Here is a 25,000-nt window from a genome sequence, read left to right on the forward strand (position 1 = left end):
ACGTTGCAGTCCATGGTGGTGTTTTTGGTTGTCTTACGATGTTCAGCAGATATGGTCATAATGTCGTAATGGCCGACTGGGAACATAGTTCTGTGGAATGTTATTTAATGCTGGACAAGCGTAACTTTGTTATAACATGGCTCAAGTTTTGATTTTTGTGATGATTGAAGGTTTATAAGGATGAGAGCATTATAAAGAAGTGTGGGGAGGAGTTAAGTAGTGGCAAATGTGGATTTAGTTTCCAGTGAGAAAATGTAAAGCATCCCTAGTTTTTTGTTAAGTTTTTCTTATGCAATTTTTTTATATGCAGGTTAAATTTAAGGTTATCATCTACTACCATCTGAAATAATTTGATATGAGAAGTGACTTCTATGGTTGTATTTTGAAAGAAATTACTTTTTGAATGTTGTTTTTTTCATGGTTGAGGGATTTGGGGTAGGGTTGTACATGAGCTCTGAGTTACAAAAGCATGTTTCATTTGCTGTTAAAGCTTCTTGTGTAATTTTTTGGAGATGTGCCATGTTTACAAATGTGCATATGAGTGTGGAATCATCTGTGTACTTTATTAGGGAGGCCTGCTGTGTTGATATGTGGAGGGTGCTGGTAAGAATGTTAAAGATGAGGGGACCAAGGGCCATGTTGTGTGTGGGATGGGAGATTCTTCCTGCAGGAGATAGTTCAGTAATTGTTTTGAATACATTTTTCAAGTATTATGGAGGGGGGGGGGGGTAAGATTACTATAGGTCTAAAGTTAGTAATGTTTGTTGAATTTCCTCCTTTGACTTTTTCCAGAGAGAGAACAAGGAACATGGATTGTTATGCGTTATTATGTTTATTATATAATTTAATTATAATTAGTATATATTTTAATTTATTATTAATTATGGCTTGATACTCATATCATCCACAATTTCTTCCCTTTTATACCGTATGAACTTTATCCCATAATATCCCTCATCCTTCCTCCTGTAATTTAGTGTGATGGGTCTCACTTTTTTATTATTTCATTCTTCTCATATTTCTTCCATATGCATTTTAATATCCCACTATTTTGGTCTCCATAAACAAACCCTTTCATCAACGCTTCATTGAATATATTTACAAAATACTCTCTCCTTGCCATTCCATTCCATTTTTGTCTACTCCATACACTATACCATCTGGGCCTGATACTGAATCAACATTTACTTTCCAAAGTACTTAATTTAATTCACTAATAGCAATTATTTTTTTCCTTTCCATTTTCTCTCATTGTTTTTCTTTTTACTCTTTTTCATATTTTCCACATGCTGTACTACAATACTTCTAATTTGGTCTTTTGTTCTTTTTACCTCTCCTTTTACGTTTTTCATTTCCCTCATTATATGAATATCCTCTTTAATCATTTGGCCAAAATATGCAGATACATTCTCTGTTCTCTCTTGTATATACCTCTGCCTAAACAGTAATGTCTACATTTTTTCTCAGTTTCCTTTATATATTTATTTTTCCCTATCATGATATTCTCTTGTATTATTTTTGTCAGTTTTCTGATGCATCTCTATAAATTTTCCTATATTTTCTTTTCTTTTCCTTTCTTACATCACCTTGCCATTGAAAAACACACTTTTTATACTTCTTTTTAAATTCAGCCCATTATTCAGACCAGTTTTTATATACATCCTTCATGGTTATATGATTCTTCTATTAATGCAGTACTTCATACTCCCAATTTTAACCTATAATTTCTGTCTTTTTTATTTCCTTTGATATTTTAATATGCTCCCTTTCTTCCACCACCTCCATCTATAACGCTCAGTCTAAAAATGTCAACTTTATCACCATCTGATATGCCAAGTTTTCTGATAATAAGCAATAATCAATTTCAGATTGAAGTGACCCCCTTCTAAAAGTCCACTGACTTTTGTCCACTTTTGTTCCACACATCTAATTTACCACTTTTTATTACATCCTTTATTTTTTACAGCCTTCCCTTTCTTTTTACACATTCGCCTTAAATCACAAGTCTCCTACAAGTATAATTTTCATGTTAACCACAATATAGTATAACATTTGATGAAACAAATTCTCTCTTTCCTTGTTAGTTGTATATGCATATAATGCTATAATTCTGTAAATATGTTCTCTCCACCTCACATCAGCCCTGATGGAGCTGTTGCACATGAGCAAAACAAACAGTACCAGAAACACTAGAGCCAGGGTCTGAACCTTTCTTGTGACATTAACAGAATGTGCTGGCGAGAGAGATATATGTTGAAAGGATCCCCACACTATGGAGTAGGCTCCCTATCCATGTAAAACAGAGTTCACCCCTGACCCTATTCAAATAAGACCTTGACAATTGGATGGGAGATCGTAAATGTATCCCCCAGTCTGGCCTTCATGTCCCTTATGGACAGAGATCATCAGTAAGAAAACTATTATCCTAACTAATCCTCCTCCCACAAATCCTTAGTTACCTCTCTACCAGCATTCCCTATATATATATATATATATATATATATATATATATATATATATATATATATTATATATATATATATATATATATATATATATATATATATATATATATATATATATATATTATATATATATATATATATATATATATACCCATGACATCTGGGACCCAAACAGTTTGGGATGCATAGCTTGGCTTGTAAGGCCCCTATTGGTAACAACCTATGATCTTATAAAAAACAGTTAACCTTCCCATCCTTACCAACACTGCATTTAGTATTTTCACTGTTTTTATACAACACAACCACTCCAGAACAACTTTCGCTTCCTAAGTCCCATATTATATTTCCATCTCACAATTTTTCTGTTTCTAAGTCTTACTTTGTTTGTCAGGAATCTTATATCCTCTAACAGAATAATATTCACATCATATTTAGCACACCATTCCAGTATCCCTTCTTACAGGGTTAATAGTACTGTTCACATTTACTGTAAGTACTCTAAATTGATGTATTTCCTTATTTTTAAGTTTAGGTGAAATATTTTAAAATTTTTTTTTCTAATTTTTACTCTTGCCCCAATTTGAATATTTTTCCTGTGTTTATGTAAAAATAATCCTTGATACTCAGAATCATATTTTTCCATTGGTTAGAACTTCAAAAAATTATAAATATCAATCTTTTCTGACCTATCTTCTTGCATACATTGACTCTCCTTGTATTTTCCCTTCACAATATTTACTTCTTCTATAGTTTCTTCTTCATCAAGGTCAACTTCTTGCTGTCTTTCCTTGTGTGTATTTTCTTACCTTTGTACTTCTTTTTCATTATTTACTGTTTGCTCTTGACAATCCACTCAAAACTGTCTCTTATTTTCACAACCTGTACTCTTTCACACACCCTCTTGCTATAGTTCCCTTCTCCCCACATTGGTTACATTCTACCTTGTCACAATCATTAATTAAATGGGAAAAGTCCTAACAAAAGAAGCTTGATTTAGGCTGGCCACCTTATCTTAATGTCTCTCTATGGTCAACCACAAGAATAGCACTTTAAAGTGTGGAAAAATTATGGTGAAACACTTGCTAAAACAGCTTGCAATCTACACCTTCTACTCCATAAATTTCTCTGATCTCTAAATTTTACAATATTATCAACAGCTTGTCACAGACCCTGTATTCATTTTTAACATCATCTTCTTCCAGTTCATTAGTTCTAAACTGCAAAATAATTTTTAAGAATTACCAGAGAACAAATAATTGTTCCATATATAAATGTCCTTTTTTTGCCTAGTTCCAGAAATGTCATCAGTCTATTAGTTTTATATGATAAGTCTCAAAAAGTCTCTGTCCCAATATGTATAAAAGACTGAATTACTTGAGAATTAAAACCAAGGAAAGCTACCAACTGTTCTTATACATAACATCTGTCTATTACAGTGTCATTTGTTTTGTTCTTAGTCTTTCAGTTAGTTTACTCTCTTTTCTTAAAAATAATTTTACTAACAGTTTGCTGATGTTCTCCTCCTTTGGCTGCTGTCACTGCTGCACATGTTTTAGTTACTGCATTATCTGCTGCCACCAAGCTAGAGACACACTCAATTTGTTGCTGGTTTCATCTTTTACTTTCTGTTGCTGCTGCATAAGTTTTAATTGCTGCATTCTCTGCCAAATCACCCCGTTTATTTTCCACATTACCTTCCTCAGCACATCCGAAAAAGTTATCGGCAATTTCACATGACACTGCAGAACTCATCCTGCTCAATTGTATTTAACAAAAAAGTCATCTGCGACCCCTCCTGATGCTTTTTTGTTATCTGCATCACTTCAACAAACTTGTTTTATTTCTTTCTTCATGGAGATAGCTGCTCATTTGTAACATCCACCACACAGGAATATTTTGTTTACATTGCGAAGCTCCATATCAAACAATTTTTCTTCAAATTCTTACTTTCCACCTTCAGAATCTGCATAGTTTTTCTCTCCTTCTCCATCCTGCTGCTCCCTTTTGCCTCTTTCTTCTGTTTTTTTTCTGCCCTTTGTTGTCATCTAACATCTCCAAAGAGTAGAGGGAAGTTCCCCGATGCCCTGATCAGTTCCTCCTAGTAGTATAAATATCACCTTATGTTACCCCTGAAAAGAAGCCAATAGCCTTATGGAAGTAACCTGGTCAACACAAGATAAATAAAATAAATAATGCCACTGCACTATTTCTTCTAAAAGTGAGATTTGGTAGCTAATGTGTTAGCTCTTATTGATTCTATTACCTCTCACATAAGACTCCATTTGCAGATTCACAACTTTTCTGATAATCTAACAAACAATGGAGACCTTGGACTGTAAAAACAACCACCCACTTCAACCAAATTCAACCAAATTTGCTGAGGGTAAGAGAAGCCAAGTGGATATATATATATATATATATATATATATATATATATATATATATATATATATATATATATATATATATATTTTTTTTTTTAATTCATCATTGTCAATAAAGGCAAATGCACACCATGCAGTAGGCAAGCTCAGACCCTGAGGAGCACTGCTAATGCATAGATTGGTGAAATGCGAGACTGGCAGTAAACTTCCAGGCAGTCTATTTGCACTGTTCAGATATTAAGACTTTATATGTGGAGAGGCAGTTAGGACTGCACAGTCAGCTGATTGTAGGGAAAAGAGAATCTAGTAAGTTTGCTTCAACATATGTTGCTCTGCATAAATGCTTCAATTTCTGCCAGGATATCTCTGCCCAGTAATCTGCAAAGTATATATCCACACCAAGCTTACGTTCAAGTATTGGAGGATGGTATCAATTTTGCCTGTCCTCCTAAACTGACAGTCCTCAAAATCAAACCATAGCTTCTGAGGAACTACATGGACATAAAATACACAGCTTGGGGCCACATCATCATGTTAGACAGTGACAGCCTGATTATACGTCTCCATGAGACTATCAAGGTTAATGGTGCTGTATCCATGGAGATGGTTGAGCAGTACAGAACTGAAATGCTGAAAGGAAACTGAGGCAATCCTTTGCACTGTAGGCAACTAACATCAGGAGTGTCAATTAAGAGTCATTATACAACAATCCCCTCCATTAATATTCCAAAACGTGCATGCTGATTGGTCAGCGTGCATGTTGTAAATCAGAGTTATAGTAATGGAAAAAGGTCCGGTAGACCAGACTATTTCCATTAGTATAACTCTTTTTTTTTTTTTTTTATTACAGCAACGGAGAATGCAAGCTCTCCGTTGCTTTTTACAACCTGTCTCGCTATGTTAAACGAGTTTAACATAGCAAGACAGCTTTTAAAAAAAGCAACAGAGCATCTCCGTTGCATTTTTTTAAGCCTGTCTCGCTATGTTAAACCCATTTAACACAGCGAGACACTTTAAAAAGCAACGGAGATCTTGCTTTCTCCGTTGCTTTTTTCAAAACTGTCTTGCTATGTTAAATGGGTTTAACCTAGCGAGACAGCTTTAAAAAAAGCAATGGAGATCATCCGCTGCTTTTTTTAAAGCTGTCTCACTATGTTAAACTCGTTTAACATAGCGAGATAGGTTGTAAAAAGCAATGGAGATCTTGCTTTCTCCGTTGCTTTTGCCCACAGCTCTGATGTACTGCGTAAGTACATGCATGTGCAGTACATCAGAACTGGCGCAGAATATCAGACAACTGCGGAAGGGCAGCAAGGAGGCTTTATACAATGCCATTATTTAAGAAAAGTAATTTTTTTTTTCTTAAATAATGTCATTGTATAATAGCAATAACCCACTTCTGGGTGTGGGGAATGCTGGATTTACCCATGGTTGGCTTTGCTTGGCCACTCGGGCTTTGCCCTCATGACCAAACCACACCAACCGTGGGTAAATCCAGCATTACCCACACCCAGGCGTGGGTTATTGCTATATTCAACCATAAAGTGAGTGACCCAGTTATCAGATCTGATAACATCTCCTCCTCAGTTTACATGTTGTAACACATAGCAGAAAGACCGAATACACTATATCATAATCTGTGGATTACTGGGGTACCTACATGAGCAATTACACCATAGAAGAAAGGAATTCTATTATAAAAGAGTCATGAACTGCTTATCAAACCTGTTGTTGAAATCCCCTGACATAAGACACCAAGGAAAAAAAAAAAGCATGAAAGAGATGAGGAAGTTAGTGAACTCCTATTCTAAAGTCCTTACACTACCACTTGGATGGTAAACGTGAATCACTCATAGGTTGCTCCTGCGACTGTGACATATTCAAAGGGATTATACATCCAAATTTGATCTGCTCCAATTGAAAGGTCAAAGGGTCAAAAATAGGAACTATGGGGGCACCAGGCTGCAAAGATGGGACCAAAATCTACATTACGCCAGCTATCAATAATAAAAGCCAGATAAACATCATGCAGTAAATCAGACAATATGGTGGTCTTGTTGAGAAAGATCTAACATTAAAATAAAACAAAAGAGAAATATTTCCAGCAGAGTATTTCCTGCCTATCTGTCCCATATATTATAAGGGATCAGGAATCATGTCACCTCACAGAAGGCAGTTTTGCTGAAGGTAAAAAGTTTGTAAACATCTTGTTAAATCTACCTTCAGCAAACACAAGGCAACATTTCTTGCAGGGCACAAGCCCCTTTTCACCACCCCCCAAACATATATATACCAACCCCAATCTCACACTACAGTGCAGAAAGAGGCAAGCGCCACTGTTGGTGAGATTAATTTCGGTAGACAGCACTCAAACATTTTACCTGCTCTGAGACTACCTTTGCTAATTTGACACATTCCCAATGATCAATAGATATATTACAAAATATTGAAACAGAATTAACTTTTTGGCATTTTACCCCATTGTGAGAATGAGAATAAGACATACTGGCCAAGGTTCTGAACCCTGGGGGCCTTCAATACTTGCCATAACCAAAACCAAACTTATTTTTCTTGGCAATGCCCACCCCAAGAACAAGTTCAAAATTATGGCCTATGCAGCATAGAGAGAAGTACAGGCAAGCAGACCATAACTCTTCCCTGTTATGAGCTATTCCATGCCTCATAGTACTAAGTAAATGAAAATTCAGTTATTAGCAGAATGTGGTTAAAGAGAGTAAACACTGTAAACAAAGACTGTGCACTAGGACAACATAAATAAATGCTAAAGAAGAATATTGTTAGGCATTAAACAATAGTAAAAGACAATACACATGCATTAGGCATCAATAAAACTGTAAACATCATGCCTTGCTAAAAAGTTAAACTTGTATGACCCTCAAAAGCACATGCAGTCTTTTGATGTAGAAGTATTGTTACTGCAGTCTGTCCCAGGCTTATGAGTGGTACATAAGGAGATTCCAATATATGTAATAGAAAGGAAATCGTATTATACCATAATGTATGCATTGCATATTCCAACCAGGTCCAAATGAGAACCATGACAGCTCAGGAGACCATCTTAGAGGCTGGGTTTAGGAAAACGTACACTGCCATAGATAAACTATAGAATGATAAATGTGTCTGACACAAGCAAGGAAGGCAGTGTAGATTCTGAAGAGAAGATAGGACCCCATAAAGATCCCTGAGGGACAGCACTATAAGATGAGACAGTATCATCAAATCTCACTATGTTTAATCTAAGAAACAATTTGCCAACCATCAAATAATGTATTGGTTAATGTTTAAACACATAAGCATACCAATAATTCCCCACACAGGGAATTGCATGAAATGCCTTCACAAGGTAAAAATTAGCTTAACGTTTTGAATGACTTCCCTCAATGGTAGCAATCACACCTTCAAACAAGTCAACCAACTTAGTTAAGACCTTCACTTCATGAACTCAGGCTCACAAGGGTCAAGAATTTGTAACTTGCAAATGTTGCTGATATTTTCAATTAATTTACAGATATTGCTAGGGAAGCGAATAGCAAGATCATTTTAGGGTGAGCTGCAAATGAAACCTTTATTCAAAGGCACTAGGACCACTGCTTCCCATAACATATGAAGAGATGGAGATCAAAAAGCTTACACAAAACATCCGTTATTAGTGTATTAGTACTAAGAACAAGGCAACCTTACACATTGCCAAAGACCATGGAGCTGGTAGCTTTAGTTTTGTTAATAGCCACTAGGATCTGATTCACAATGAGAATTTGACAAGCACACCTTAGAGATTCAAGGGAGGAAAACATCAGTGAGTGATAGTGGCAAAAATGTAGCTGTCTTCATCGTGCAAGGAATTAGCTATGACTTTGGTGTCAGAACTGGTGATGCTGATCACCTGTAGTTATGAACCCCAATGAGTATTATCTGTAATACCCTTACTATAGATGAAAAAGGCATTGTGGATATCCTGTAAAGAGTCAGCTATTATAGGTTCATCGGTAGGTACTAGGCTATCGGCCCAAGGGCCTAAGTAAGCCTAGCCAACAAAGTTCCCAGGCTTATGCCACCCAAGAAAGTTATTTTCCTGTGCCACTGTGGAGCAGAGCCATAGAAGTGATCCCCGGGGTGTATTTCCTATTTCCCACCCACTTATCAAGATTTTTCTTGAAGAGTGCTAATGAGGGAACTTAGCTTGACATAGATGGGTAGCTTGTTCCAGAGTATGGGAAGTCTCTGGGACAGGAATCTATCCCTCCAGCATGTCCTGTTTATTGTGGTGACAAGGTTTAGTTCCCTAGCTCAGAGGGATTGGGATTTCTTTAGGTATAGCATATCCAACAGCTCTGGGTTTGACATAGCTTTATATGATAGGCAGAGATCACCTCAGAGTAGGTGATATGCTACAGAGTAAAGCTGGAGTTTTTTGAGACGGTCATTGTAGGGCATCTGTTTGAGGCCAGTAATCCTCTTTGTGAGGTACTTCTGTGGCCTTTCCAGCTGCTGCAGATGTCTTGTGAGGTGCATTCCAAAAGGGGTGTTGTACTCTATAATGGGTCTGACTGTTGAGTAGAGGAGAACATTGATCTCTTTTATCCTAGATGAGAACCCTTTTGTGATGAGGTGTGGCACATAGAAGGATTTCCTGACTACTGTGGCGATGTGATTATCAAAGGAGAGACTACTGTCCACCTGGGTCCCCAGGTCTCATATCACACATTTGGCACTAAGTAGACTGCCTCCTAGGTGGTAGTTCATAGGTACAGAGTTTTTACCAAAGGGGATGACAATGCACTTTTTGGCATTAAGTTTGAGGTCATGACTCTGACACCAGGCATCTGTCTCAGTGAGACCCTTCTGTAGGATGTCCACATCATTTGGGGACTCAACTATGGCTCCTAGTTTGCAGTCATCTGTGAACTTCATTAGCCAAAGGCCTTCTGTGTTAGCCTGTACTTCAGAGAAGTAGATACCAAACAGGAGAGGTCCCAGGACTGAACCCTGTGGTACTCCACTTATCACTGGTTTGAAGTCAGATTTGGAGTCTGCAACTTTTACAGTGTGGGTTCTGTCAGTGAGCCAGTTGGCAACCCATCTTGTGACATAGGGATTTATACCTAGTTTAGTGAGTTTAGCTATAATTCCAGAATGGAGGATGGTGTCGAAAGCCTTGACGATGTCAAGATAGGCTGTGTGAACCACCTTACCCTCGTCTACAGCTTTGGTGACTGCCTCAAAGAAGTTGATCAGGTTCAGAAGGCATGATCTGCATTTCACAAACCCAAACTGGGTGGTGTCCAGAGTTTGGAGGTTACCAATGTCTTTGTTTATGAGTTCCATGATGATACGTTCCATGGCCTTACAGACCAGGCTCGTCAGGCTAATAGGGCAATAGTTCCCAGGATCAGTGTTGGCTCCCCCTTTGTGGAGTGGGATAACTGTTGCTGTGCACTATTCAGTGGGCACAAAGCCTGATGTGAGACTATGACTGAACATAGTGCTTAGGTGGGGAGCCAGTTTGTTCTGAAGGTCATGTAAAACGCAGCCTGGGATGTTGTGCGGTCCGATGGATGCTGTGTTTTTGGCTTTAGAGAGTGCAGCTTTTACCTGCGTAGTTCTGATTACAGGGATGCTGCATTCTTCCTGTATAGATATGGGCCCTTTAGGGGGTGAGAGGGGGGTAAAGTTATCACTGAACCTATCTGCCAGGACATTGGCAATATCAGTCGGTTCTGTAATTTTCATGCCATTGTGCTGTAACTCAAAGTAGATTTGGGTGTTGCCATTGAGATTCCTGACATAGCTATACAATCAGTGGTGATTTTGTTTTCGTAGCTAGCTTTGGAGGATCTTATAAGGGATCTCAGCTTCTTACTGAGACTGACCAGGGAACTCCTCCACTCATGGGATTTTACTCTCTTTTGCAACAGTTTCTTCCTTCTGTTGTAGAGTTTGTTTATGGTAGGGGACCACCAGATTAGCTTCCTTTTTTTTGAAGGATAGCGTCTTGGTTCTGTTTGGGATAGTACGATCCATGTACTTGTGTAAGTGCTTATAGAGTGCATCTGTGTAGGATTCAGCAGTCATAACTGTATTGTCCATCTGCATGGGTGAAATGAAGTTCACCACTTCTGTCTAAAGAAGCATGAAGTTGGCTTTGGAGAAATTTTTTACCATGATTTCCTTAATGGGGGTGGGGTAGAATGTGGATATCTAGGGTGATTAGCTTATGGTCGGATCTGACCAACAAGGAGTTGACTTCAGGTGTGGAACACCGGTCACTCATGTTGGTAATGACTAAGTCTTGGATATTGTTGCCTCTGTTTGGGGTGTGGATAAGTTGATCCAGGGCATTGGAATTTATGAATTCCAGAAACCGTTAAGTGAAGCAGTTGGTACACGAGTAGTTTTCCCAGTTAATGGTGGGGTAGTTGAAATTGCTCATTATTAGGGTGTTTGATTGAACCCTAATATTTTCCAGTATATCAAGAAAAGAGGAGGGGGGATCCTGGGGCATGGTGAGGGATGTGTAGCAAGCTATAATTGGGATTGCAGTTTTACCCAGAGTTAGTTGCACTTGGATAACCTCAGATGTATTATTCTGATCAACTAGCCTGGAGGTGTGGATATCCTTAATGAATATGGACACACCTCCACCTTTGGTGTTCCAGTCCAGGTCAGGTGGCAGAAAAGTGTGGTACGAGTTACAGCCTGGTAATGCAGGGGTGCTCTCTGGAGCCTTGAACCAGGTCTCAGTCACTGCACAAATTTTGATGTTCTCTGTTTTAAGGAGTGCCTCGAGGGAGTGCATTTTGAGATTTAGACTTCTAGCATTGAGTAGCATTACCCTCAGTTTTGCTTGCCTGTTCCTGTTATGGTGGTGAATTTGTCATTTGAACCTTGCCTAAAAAAGGCCCTATAGGGGCAGCAAGAGCCTTAGCCAGTATCCGGAATCCCATGGGTGAAAGGTGCAGGCCATCTCTGACAAAGCATCGTGGTCTGTCGACCATGTTGTCCCAGGCAGACAGATGCTGGATCCCCTTAGAATGACACCAGAAGGTTAGCCAATTGCTGAAGTCAATCATTTTGTCCTTGTACTGCAGTATCATTCTGAGTGATGGCAGGATGCTACTCCAGGCTAGGGTCATACCTGCTTGGGCTACAAGATCGGAGAGCTCTTCCATGTCTCTTTTCATGTAGTCTAGTGAGGTATGTCTCAGGCCATTCACACCAACATGGACAATGACAAAGTCATATTTGTTGTGGAGTGACTTGAGTGTGTGGGTTATGTGGCAGATCCTGGCATCCGACAGGCAGCTAACTGTAACCTTGTTTAGCCTGGTGAGTGGGACATCAATGTGTCTGATTATAGAGTCACCTATGACTAGTGTGTTGGGTATGTTGTTTGGCTTATGGGCTGTGGTTGAGTGGCACACTGAGTCTGTGGGCTATGTGTCATTTGGGTTGTGTTGGGGGGTTTAGGTTGCTTGCGTTTCTGCTTTGGAGGTCTCTGTTGCTTGAACAGATTATTACTGAGAGCCTCCAGGAATGTTTTTGTGTTTCTGTTTGTGGATTTTGGTGGTGTAGGTTTAGTGGGACTCTGTGATGAGTGTGGTATGGTGCAAGTGTTTACCTTCTCCTCTTTACTGTCAAGTTCAGTCTTGGTTGGAGAGAGCTTTACCTCCAGTTTGGCTAGATAAGTGCATCTCACACAGGTTGTGGTGTTGGGTGGTAGGAGGAGAGGGTTGTCTGTGTACATGAGGCAATTGCTACATTGCCCCAAAATGTCTCCAGATTCATCAGATAGACAGGAGAGAACTGGGAGATGACCCTTGGACAAGCCTGAATAAAAAAAGCTACTTTCCTCTAGGCAAGTGGGGAGAGTGAGTATAAGAACTGTTTTTCTCTAAGTAAGTGAGTAAAGTAAGTACAAAAACTGTTTTCCTCTAGGTAAAGAGGAATGTTGAGTGATGTAGTAATTTGTAGCTTATTTAGTGCTAACAACAAGTTCTGAACAAGTGCTGAGCATGAATAAGCAAATTCAAGTGCTAAAACTAAGAATCTGTACCTGGAACTTGTGGTAGATAAGCTACCTAGTGCTTATCACTCCCACTGATAAGCTAGAATGCTTCCCTCCAACACATAAAGCCTTGGGGGGGGGGGCTCGGAAGCTTACAAACAGTCCTGAATACAGCAAATCTGTATCTGGACTAGACTAGTTACAGGAAAGGTCAGAAACAAGTGCAAATGCGGGCTTTTAAGCCAGAAGGTTGAAAGAGATGGAAAAACTGCCCAAACAGCCAATAAACTACAATTTCTGGGCCAGAAACCACTCTTGTGGTAGATAGGCTACCTAGTGCTTACCACTCCCACTGATAAGCTAGAAGGCTTCCCTCCAACACAGAAAGGCTTGTAGGGCTCAGAAAGGCTTGGGGGGCTCAGAAGGTTACAGTGTTTTTTCAGCCTTATTCTTCTTCAACATAAATTTGACAACACTACAGATCTCTTTACAATTCTTCTTCTGAGTTGGGTTGGAAGGCTTTTTTTTTGTATATAAGCTAAACACTTTTTTTACCTAATATGAAGTTTGTTTATCTGGAAATTCCACCATAGAGTTTTACTCTTGCATTCCCCAATATAATTACACCTAATGACATGCATTGCTTAAGGGGGTTGTAAAAGTCCTGGGTAAATCTGCTGGCTTTAGAGATCTTTGCAAAAATTCTGGGTAAATGTGGTGGCATTAGAAAATTAGTCAGCAGAGGGAAAGGCACCTTTTAATTTCTATAAGCCTTTTACCTTGGATATGATGTTGTAGTAGTCTCTGAATCTAGGTAAATGTATGGGCTGTTTGGTACTCATTTTTCATGAAAAAGCGAATGTTCATTCGTAAAATTTGATTAGAGCTGGTATGACCATGACCTAAGCTGATTTACAGATGGTAGTAACTTTCATAAAGATAATATCATATATTTATTATTCCCCCAGTGAGAAAACTGACAATTTTATCCAAGGATCCTATATTACTAAAATCAAATAAATGATGGTATATTTATTGTTGGTTGCATAAGACTCCCCGTTGTTGAACAAATAATCCAATTCACTTAAAATTAGGGTACTAGGATTAAGAGAATAGAATCCAACCTATTCAGGTACTTAAAGGTGCCCTCATGTGATACTGAAGATAGTGGTGGTGGCATAACTGAAATTATTAAATGTCATTAAGATGTGAAGAAGTTCAAAATCAGAATGATGAACTACTAAATGCAATGTAATAAAACAACTGATAAAAACTAGACATTCCATCCTCCCCACAGATTGTCTGAAAGAGTGATAGGCATAGTACCTTGGCAATGAAGGAGTATTATGAGGACAAATGAGCATCAAGAATGCCTCTAAATCTGCACTGAGCAGAACAGCCTTAACTCATTCAAGCCTATAGCTCCTTTCTGTATACTTAAAGTTATAACACCCATAATTACTTATGGCATCAAGACCTTTTTTGGTATCTGACTTCAACTGAATGACTTACCAGATGATAATAAAAGTGTTAGAAAGGGAAAGGAATTATAAAAAAAAAAATACCAAGATTGTTAATCTAGGATGCCCTGCAGTGAAGCAATGAATCATTGTTTGAAACTTATTATTCATATTTTCATATTTATGTTGCATTCTTTACCATGAGACCTACATGCTCTTGAGGGGTATGGTATGGCTGCCTTGGTGGAATACAGGAAAATTCATTGTCACTGTTCACATTTATCGTATTATACTGGAGATTCTGCCAGTTGTTTGTAGTTTTGAAAATATGCAGTATTTCCACGTGTACCTAATACTTAAAAAGAAAAAAAAAAAGTGACTTATAAATCATTGAATGGCATCACGTAAATTAGATGTTATTGAAACTGTCATTAATATTTGCACTGTAATCTGCCCATCGTGAGACATGTTCCATGTTATTTTTATTGCTAATTATGTAATTAAGCATACATTTTTCAGATTTCTGTAAAAATCTCAGTAAACATGCTTTCAGAGAGGACTTTTTTCTTATCCTAGGAAAGTTTATGTTTGGTTTCAAAAGTGTTCTAACAATATATGTCCAAGTTATACAATTTCCATTTGTCTGCATTATATTATATTACAGTATTTATGGAAAGACTATGAATTCACTTACTACTGAAAAGAATAACTGTTACTGATAGCATTGTTACTTACACATTTTAAGTTTTATTGTTTACAAAATATTTGCATTTGTCTATTTTATACATTTTAAGTTTATTTTTCAGAAATGTTTTGGAATGCCAGAATATATAGAAGCTGCAAGAAGTTTGACATTCCACACCATATAAGTGTTAATGAATTAAAATACAATGGATTAAAATTATACTAGGATGGCTTGTCTAACAGATTAAAATTATTTCAGAAAAAAAGTCTATGTCAATATTCAAAAGCCTTCAGAAGAGAGATGTAAGTGACATTCCTGGCAAAACAGGCCTGCCAAGTCTTGTCTCCCATGTTGACATATGTACATTCTCTATGGAATGATACTATTTAATAAGCTGTTTGATAAAATCAATTATTTTTGATTGAAAGTGTTCCATTAGTCTTTGAGAAAGCAAAGTGCTACTCAAGATAAATGTATTTTCTACCTCATACATATACATAGTTAGCACATTAAACATCTTTCACAATCAATAGTTTTCTTTGATGTAATGTCTTTTGAGAATATCATAGCATGCATTGTTTTGTAGAATAACATTTGTATAAAACAAATTTAGAAAAAAGGCCTATGCTTCTTTTTCCCCACTTTATCTGAAGTGGTGAGCTATATTGTTAAGTTCATTTTAGAGGTAAGCATTACATAAAAAAGGAATATTTAAAAAAAAGGTTTGCTGAAACCTATATTGTGGCTGATTTGCAAACTGATAATGCCAGTTATAGTTGTCAAAATCATATTGTGCATTATTTATTGAAAAATAAAATCTGTTTTTCTCTTGTGTAATGTAAGACATCTAAAAGCACTGTTTATGTTTTCAAATGCTGTATAGTGATCAACAAAGTCTGTCAGATAAAAAGAAACTACACTCCATAAATTTATACTAGATATTGTCATAATAACCTCAGTAATTTTACAACTGTCAGGTGAAAGTGAGAACTGGTAACATTTTCTAAATTATAAATGCAAAGTGCTTTAATAACAGGTAATGATTTCTATCAAGATGGATGGACTGGAAGATTGCTACAAAAGAAAAAAAAACAGACATCTCATCTTATCTGTTGTTTAGTTTTTTTTTACCTACTTTTTGATACTTGGAATAAAATTTAGTTTTTAAATCAGGACTTGTACGTACATGAAGGTATAAATGTAGCTACTGGAACTTGGTGGTGTCAGAAATATTGACATTATTCATAGACTCACTACAGAGTTTACTGTAATGAATCATATTTCTTACGTTTCTTGTTAAATATATATCAGAACTTCATTTGTTCTTTGCTACATAGTAACACACATTTATATTTACAATAATATTAATAATATATTATATTGGATTAGAGAGGCAAATAATCTGGATGCCTTTGAATCTCTTCTATAAAATAATGCTGTTTCAAATATAATCATTTCAATTATGCCTTTATAGAGTTAACCTGTTAAATTTGACTTTGTGTTGAAAAAATAATTCCTCCATCTTTCTGCCCAAATTTAATAAACCCGTTGAACACTTAATAAAGCAGATTATACAACAGCTTATTCTTATGTTTTCAAAAACAACTAAATAGTTGAAGTTCACATGGAAATTAGCTCTGACTGCATCTTTCTTGTATCAGGGAGTGCTTTTGGGGGGTTGAACAGTTACTGAGCAGATAAGTGCATTTTCTATGAGTGTGTGGCATTCTATCAAAGTGCATTTGTTCAACATACTTCAGTGGAAGCCTTGACTGTAAGTTGATTGAGACAAATACACTTAAGCTTGTTTTTCACTGGCCTGTATTCCTATACTCTCTATCAATGGGGCTATAGTTCCTCTTTTCCAAAGATTTTAACAATCAACTCTTGAGTCAATAAACTTAAAAAGATGTATCATCTGCAGCAGCCACTTAATAATACATGCAGCCTGTTTTGGAAATGTTCAGAAAAAGGCTATTCAATTAAAAATCTTTTCTCAAACTTCAGACTACAATCATCATAAAAATCTGTTATATATCACATTTTAAAGGAGGTAACTGCAATGCATAATGCGTTGTTCATTAAAGATATGACAGCCTAGGAGTGAACTATAATAAATAGGGTATACAGAGTCCACAGATTCTGTTATGACACATGAAAGTGGCTTTGCCTCCTACCATATAAACCAACTGTTGTTCTCTTTTCAAATGCTACCTGATGCATTTTTCTTCATAAAAAATAACATTTAAATGAGTGAATTTCAGGTTTATATCTCATAATCACCACATATCCATTGAATTTTTACATGCTTTTACAAGTTCATAAACCCATGATTTGGTATCTGAAAGATAAGGAATAATGTATTTTGTATCTAAGAATGGCCTGTCTGAAGAAATCAAGTAACACAGTAGAGCAGAAAATTAAATTTTCTTCTGTAATTGAACAAGTGCATTAAGAAGTATTTGCAATATAAGCATGAAGTTACTTAGCATCTATAGGCAATTCTGCCATTACAGTAAAATATGCTTTACAAAGTTTAGGAAAAGGTATTGAAAAAGAATGTTTAGGATTTTCATTGCAATAAGGGCCTGTGTGAAATAATTAACAACCTATGAAAAACTAAAAATTTACTAGAAAAAATCGACAATTTGCATGCAATGTGAACAACACTGTAAAGATAAATTTATTGACATTTCTCATGTCTTTTCTTATCTCCTAATACATTTTCAGAAAGGAGTTTTATTTACAAAATGGGCCATTAAAAAGACATCACTATGATAAACTGTATTTTTTCCTCTACATTTAAATAATAATGTGAGTAATGAGTACTTTCTTCCACACGGGACAATAATACCTAAAAAGAACTGTATGTTGTCTGAGTTTATGGACTGAGCAAAGTTTTTCACTTAATGTAAAATTAAATGCTTAAACTATGAAGAGACTATTGAGCTTACCTCATCAGGTTAACTTCAGCCTTCCATTTCAATATCCTTAAACACATTTAAAATATACAGAAAAAAACAGGCCATTAAAGGAAAAGACCAGATTAAAAAAAAAAAAAAACGTACATCTTGTTACAACATTCTTCATTTAACAGAATGATAAATAGTTTTATTAAATCTATTTTCCCCTTTTCTGTGCTGTTTTTTCTTTTTTATATCTAACATATAAAATCACAATACCCTGATAAATTTAAAAGTAACTTTTATAAAGAATTGTTTAGTTTTTAATGATTATTTAGATTGTAATCAGGGCATTTTAATCGTCCACAATGAAAATACATGCATCTATGAACTTATTACTTTATTGAGCAAGTATTTGTCTCTATTATACATATATATATATATATATATATATATATATATATATATATATATATATATATGTGTGTGTGTGTGTGTTGGTTTACATTCATTTACCCGTATTATATTTGTTTGGATCCACTTTGCGCAAAGTCTGAAAAACTAACATTAAAAATGTCGAATACTAATATGTCTGACTGACAAATCTTGTCTCCTTTTCAATCCATGTTAACAGTTGTTGCTAGGTCCAGAGAAGTAGGGAGTTTCAAATTTGGCATTTATTTTGGGCATACCAGAATTGGGCATTTCAAGTTTTCTTTGAAGCTTTGCAATTATGGGATCAGTCAACCAAATACAATTCAGGTAAATGAAAGTAAACTATGTGTGTCTGTGTCACAACACTGAACACTCGTAATCCTGAAACTCATACATTTTTTTTGTTTTTTTGTAAAAACACCTTTATTGAATTATTACTTGTGACAAAGGCAAACTTACATTTATATAAAAGTAATCAAACTATATTAACAAGTGCACATTTATAAACATTATATGTCACATATTGTATATACAATATAATCAATCCAACATTACATAAACTGTTCAATTCCTGCCTTCTTTTAAACCTTATTTCTTCTCCAAAACATTTTTCTAATGTATTGTTCCCATATTTTTTTCTATGCAATTTACTCTATTACTATGTAATTTACTCCTTCCCTTTTTTAAAGACCCCACTTCCTGGTCTTTTGTCTCTGTTATAACATTCACTTTGAGTATTGTTGGTTTAGACTTTAGACTCTAGTTCCATTTCCATTTTTTAGTAATTGTATTTATTGGTAGCCAGCAGAATTAAACTTAATAACATCTTACTATGTCTAGGCAATTCATATCCAAAATGTCAGCTCAAAAAAAGAAAAACATTTAACACATTTCCTTCATTACACCAGTATCACTGACAGAGAGTTCCACCAAAAATTTTCAAAGTCTGCCATCGCATTCACACTGAGAATATTTGCTCCTACATGCAATTTTCTTCCCCATTTTACCTCCAACATTTGCCATCTACCTGAGGAAAAGATCTTTGGAGTCTGCTTGGGGTATAAAGGTACTTATGCAAATATTTACAGGCATAAATTCCTAAATCTTCTAGATTTTTGTTGCATATTTGGGAGCCATACATTTGTCCTCCCATTTTTTTTTGTGAATTGCTTATCTAACCTCCTTTCTCAATCTTTTCTGATCTTCTCTGATTCCTGTAGTTCAACCAGTGCATGTCTTTCATGTTGGATTCCCATATCCCTTTCTCTTTGCCTATACTCTGATATCAATCCCTGATAGGGAAGGCAATCTCTAGCCTGCAGTCCAAATGCCTTCTTGGCCTTTTCCCATTTGATTGCCTTTCCATCTCTAAATTATATGCTGCTTGGTTCCTTTGTCAGCTTCTTCCACTAAATTCCCAGCCCCTCTTGCCTACTCTGTACCCCTAATTACAGTCATCCCTATCAGCAGAATCTCTTGTCTCCATTCCTGTGTTGGCTAAGTTCTTAGTATACTTTCTGCTACTATTTGAACACAAAATTCTGTATGAGTGTTGTTAGTCTCGTTAAAGATCTGCATCCAAAATCCAACTCTTTCCTTATTTCTCGAATTACCCCTTGCTTTATCATAATCTCTTTCCATTTTGAATTGTAGATTTCTTCTTGAATTATGTACACGAATCTTAACTGTGTAGCTCTAAAATATCCTTTCAAATCAGGTATTCCTAAATCTCCTTGTTCTGTTGGAAGAATCAACTTATCTTACTTAACTCTTGCCCTCTTCCCCTCCCAGAAAAATATATTTTACCTCTTTATTAATTATTATCCACAACTTCTCCTCTGGTAGATAAAAATAGGTCTGTCCTATGTATAAAACTAATAGGACTAACAACATTTTTACTGCTTGCATCTTGGTATCCATATTCACAGGCAAAAGTTTCCAGTTTCTCGGGTTTTGTATTATCTTTTGAATAGTCTCTTTTCACATACCCTTAGCTTCCATAAGATAATCTTTTTAACCCATATTCTTAAATACTTCATTTTATCATGTCCCCATAAATATTTTTATTTATTTTATTTTTTTTTTTTTTTTATTTTTTTGAGAAAGAAAGTCAACTAGGTTCCACAGATCCTGTTTTCAGCGGAGGCCCGGGGAGAAACACTCCAGAATAAATATGAGTTTTGCTGAACCAGTTCATGTACAGCTATAGCCTTTGTTTTACGTTCATTAAGTTTATATCTTTAAAAATACTGCAACTGTATCAGAATGTTCCAAATCACTGAGATGTCAATTTCTGGTTCTTTTACATACAAAATAATATCAGCTGTAAATAAAGCCAACTTTTGTTGAATACCACACCAACTATATCCTTGAATTTCTGAGTCCCTTATTTCCTTTGCCAATGGTTCTAAATATAACACAATGCAAAAAGAGGACATACCTGCTTGGTTCCTCTGCTCAGACACAACTTATCAAAGAGGAACCTTTCCACTTTATCTTCTGCTTTACATCCTTGATATATTCTTCCAATTAACCTTATAACTGAATCAGAAAATGCAAATGCTTTTATTGCCCTACTCACAAAATCCCAGCTTACATTGTTGAATGTTTTCTTTGTGACAAGACCAACAACAGTAGTATTTTCATACAATCTGCTTCCCTCTGGATAATCACTATTCTATTAATGTTATCAAATATTTGCCACCCTCCACAACACCACCTTTATCCATAGCTATCAATTTGGCAACACTATTGCCATTCTTTTAGCCATTATAGACATAAACAATTTATATTCATGCTTCAAAATTGAAACAGGCCTATATGAAAGTGAATTTGATGGGTCTTTACAGTATTTCGGTATAACTTTCACCACATCTTTTTTCTAGGATATTGATGCTTCCCCTCCCTTTTAAAATACTGTTAAACAAAACTTTCCAGATCTATATCACTTTTTCTCTCATAGCTGCCAAGCTTTTACTAGAATACCATCCATTCCTGGAGACTTTCCTGCAAATCGGTAATATAACACCATTACCTCATCGCCTTATATCTTATCTTTTAATAGTTGAGCCTCATCTACTCTAACTTTGACATATATTTAAGTTTTCATTAAATATTTCCATTTGTGCTTTTTCTTGATTCCCCTCTTCTTTACTTTATGCAAACTTTCAAAACATTTCTGAGATATCTCTAATACCTCCACAAGATCTCTGGTTATTTTTATTGTTATAGGTTTCCTAAGTTTGTCAACAACCCTTTCTTTTTCCTGTTGCCCAAGTCATTGTGCTAAAAGTTTTTGTACTCTGGAGTTTTTTATCAAAAAATAGTTGCTTAACAGCAGTCTTTCTAAACTCATGTATATTATCTGGGCACTCCCTTATTTTCTCTTCAGCACTCTGCAATTGTGCATCTTCTTGTTCTGTTTTATTTCCTTTATTCCGTAATATTTCAACCTTTCTTAGCTTGTCTAAACAGTTGTTTTTTACTTATTAATCATATCTCTTTTTCTTTTATTTGCACCCTATTTTTAAACCCCACTTTAATATTTCCTACTTACTAGCTATAACTTTTAAGGAACTTTCTATCTTCCCTACTAACCTTTTAACAGGGTTGTGAGAAAGCACAAGTGTCTAATTTTTACTTCATTATCCTGCATTTTTATCTTAAAAATTGTTGGTGCATGACCTACAATAGTTATTGGATGCGTGTCAAAGTTCTCGATTAAATGCACATGTTGCTGTGAAATATAATTTCTGTTTATTCTTGCCCAGTAAACTGTACCTTTGAGAATATGAAAATTCTGTCCAAGTTCTTACCATTGAATTCACATCTTCCATACCAAATATTTTCAGAAAACGTCCCTCTTTTGTTATATATTTCCCTTTTAGGCCCCCTAGATACATTCTCACTATTTTGAATCAAAGTTCATTCTCCACCCCTAAGTACTTTTCCCTGCAGCTGTTTATTTTTGTCCAGTTTTTTTTAATCTCCATAATAGCACTTGTAGGTGCAATATAATTACATGCCAGCAACATTTTTATCCCTTGCCAGTAGACCCTTACAATCAACTATCTGCCATGTTTATCCTTTTTTTCCTCTTCTATCACCATTGGAGCTTCTCTAGGAAATAATATACATACTCATCTTTTTCTTTGTCCCTATTATTTTCCTGAATATTCACTCTGAAATCCTTTCTTTATCAAATTTGCATGTACAGATATTTTCAAATTCATCTCCTGTAGCCTTACTATTTACAGCCTGCATTTCCTTTTATAAATAAAAACTCTTCCTTTTTGTTTATGCTATTCACACTGCTTAAGAATATGGAAAGTGGCACCATTATAAGTCATTATTCCCACCTATTATATAAGACAGCTTTTTTAAATGTCCATTTCCAGCTTTTGTGATATACACATCCACTAATGCTTGGCAGGTTTACCTTTTATACAACTTTTTCTTAACAGCAATGGAACATGTGTCACATTTTACAAGACTTTCTTTTGTAATGAAAACCATCAAAAATAAATACATACATAAATAAATAAACATATAAATAAATAAAAAACACTCCAGAACATCCCATAACCTGATAAATGAATACAAAAACACACAACTATGCATATCTTTAAATAATGATGTTATACCCCAACATTAGGAACAACTGTCACAGACACTGGCAAACACAGGTCTTAATTTAACCTGCAAGTCACGTTATCAGTGCTATGACAAATGTTATTGTCTGTGCTTCTACTTACACTAATTAGTGTATGTTCTATTTTTATCATTATTTCCCTCCCAGATGTGAAAAAAACTTGCATGTTCTCAGAATACATTAACTTTTAGCCTTGAAGAAGCTAGTGTAATGCCTTTTCACTGTCCTATTATCAGCTTCTTTCCTTGGACACATAAGAGAAAAAAATATATACTTTTCAGCTGCAGACATATAAAGACAAGATGAAATATTTATAGCTAAAAAAAGCATTTCATTATATTCACTGTTCTCTTATGCACCTGTTTCTACTTAAATACTATTTGATTAAGCCAAGGATCGTAAGCCAGATACTCATCTATTCAAAAATAAAAGAAAACATATTGGCTCTGCATATATATTATGATTTGTGTGCTTTTGCACCCCATCCCCCACCTCAACAATTCATGACTATAGCCTACTAACTTAATTATGCTTTTGTCTAACTTTTTTTCTCATTTGGATTTATAATGCCTACATTTCTTGATACTAAAAAAGGAGAGAGATAAAAAGGCATCTGTGTATTTTAGTATCTATAGCACATACAAGAACTAAAAATGCTTTACTATAAAATGTGCAATTTAACTCATGAAGAGTTTCATAGGAATATTGTTAAGGACAGAAATGATTTGCAGTTACCTTTATCCTTACTCATAACCTCCCCTCAGTGTACTTCCAGGCATTAACATGAAGTGAGGAAAATATCTTTTAGTTCCCTCTAGTTTAACAAAAGTCAACATGTCCACTCTTTCCACATTTTTAAACAGCCGTATTTCAAAAATGCAACTGATGCTTTGCAGTCACAGATTTATTCACTAATTTCTGTGTTGCTGCTCTTCTGCCTGTCCATCTACATCACTCAACTCCAGATTCTGGTTCAATTCTCAGGTACGCTCAATTCTTCTAGTCAGCTCCTGTGCTTTTCTCCCTCAAGCATTTTCCTTTGGAACAGTAGAAAAGGTTTTATTGGCAAAATTTCTCCATGTATTTTATTATCAAAATAATGTAAGAAAGAGTCCCCTTCTTCTTGGTGGCTCACTTTTTGTTGGACAAACTTTTGAAGTTCCTCCTTAGACTGTTCTGCATAAAACATAACTTTGATCCTCCTGGAAAAATATTCTGAAGAAAGTTGGAAAAAGCAGTGTGAATCTTACACCTGCCTCTTGACATTATCTGATGTTGGAATACATTTTTTCTCTTTTGTCTAGTGAACAGTGAATAATTTCCCATAAACATACTACAGTCTCCAAATGTTATTACTTTTTCCATTTACCACACTTTTGTCAGGAACAACTCCTTCTACTAGTAGATTTTGCATATTTACTAAGGCAGGTCTTGGCTGTTTTCACACGGTCAGATTTGGAGCACACAGCCTTTTGTTATTTGAGTTGATATACTCCTTCAGTGTTTCATGTATTGTAATCAGCTCTGAGCACATTTAACTTATTTTTTCCAGTACATTACTGGAAGCGATGTCTTGAACTCCTTTTTGCTGAACAGTTGAAGGATTTTTCCCCAGTCGGTATTTTCTCTTCACCTTTTCCATCTGATTTTCTTTCAGGCTATTTTAGTTTCTTCTTTGTTGGAATCTGGGCAGTGTACTTATTAACCCATTACAGAATTTATTAAAAGTGACAGAGTTTCGGGCCCTTGTCTTTCAGTTTGTTTTTTCATACTGGAAGAGATGAAGTGAAGCTGTTGATTAGCATGCCACCACCTTGCAAATTACAAGATCCTGAGTTGTTTCTTTATTTCAGTGATAAGGGCTCTAACATTCTGGGAATTGCTCTTCTTACTTTTCATAAAAATGATTTTCCTTTTGTTATAATGTCTGTTTAAATGGTTCCGCCATGTGGATTTCTTCCAGGGTTTCCCCTGTACTTGTTACTATGCAG

The sequence above is a fragment of the Protopterus annectens genome, chromosome 15.part0 (genome assembly GCF_019279795.1).
Source record: "Protopterus annectens isolate FY-2018-M chromosome 15.part0, PAN1.0, whole genome shotgun sequence".
Classification (NCBI taxonomy): domain Eukaryota; kingdom Metazoa; phylum Chordata; order Ceratodontiformes; family Protopteridae; genus Protopterus; species Protopterus annectens.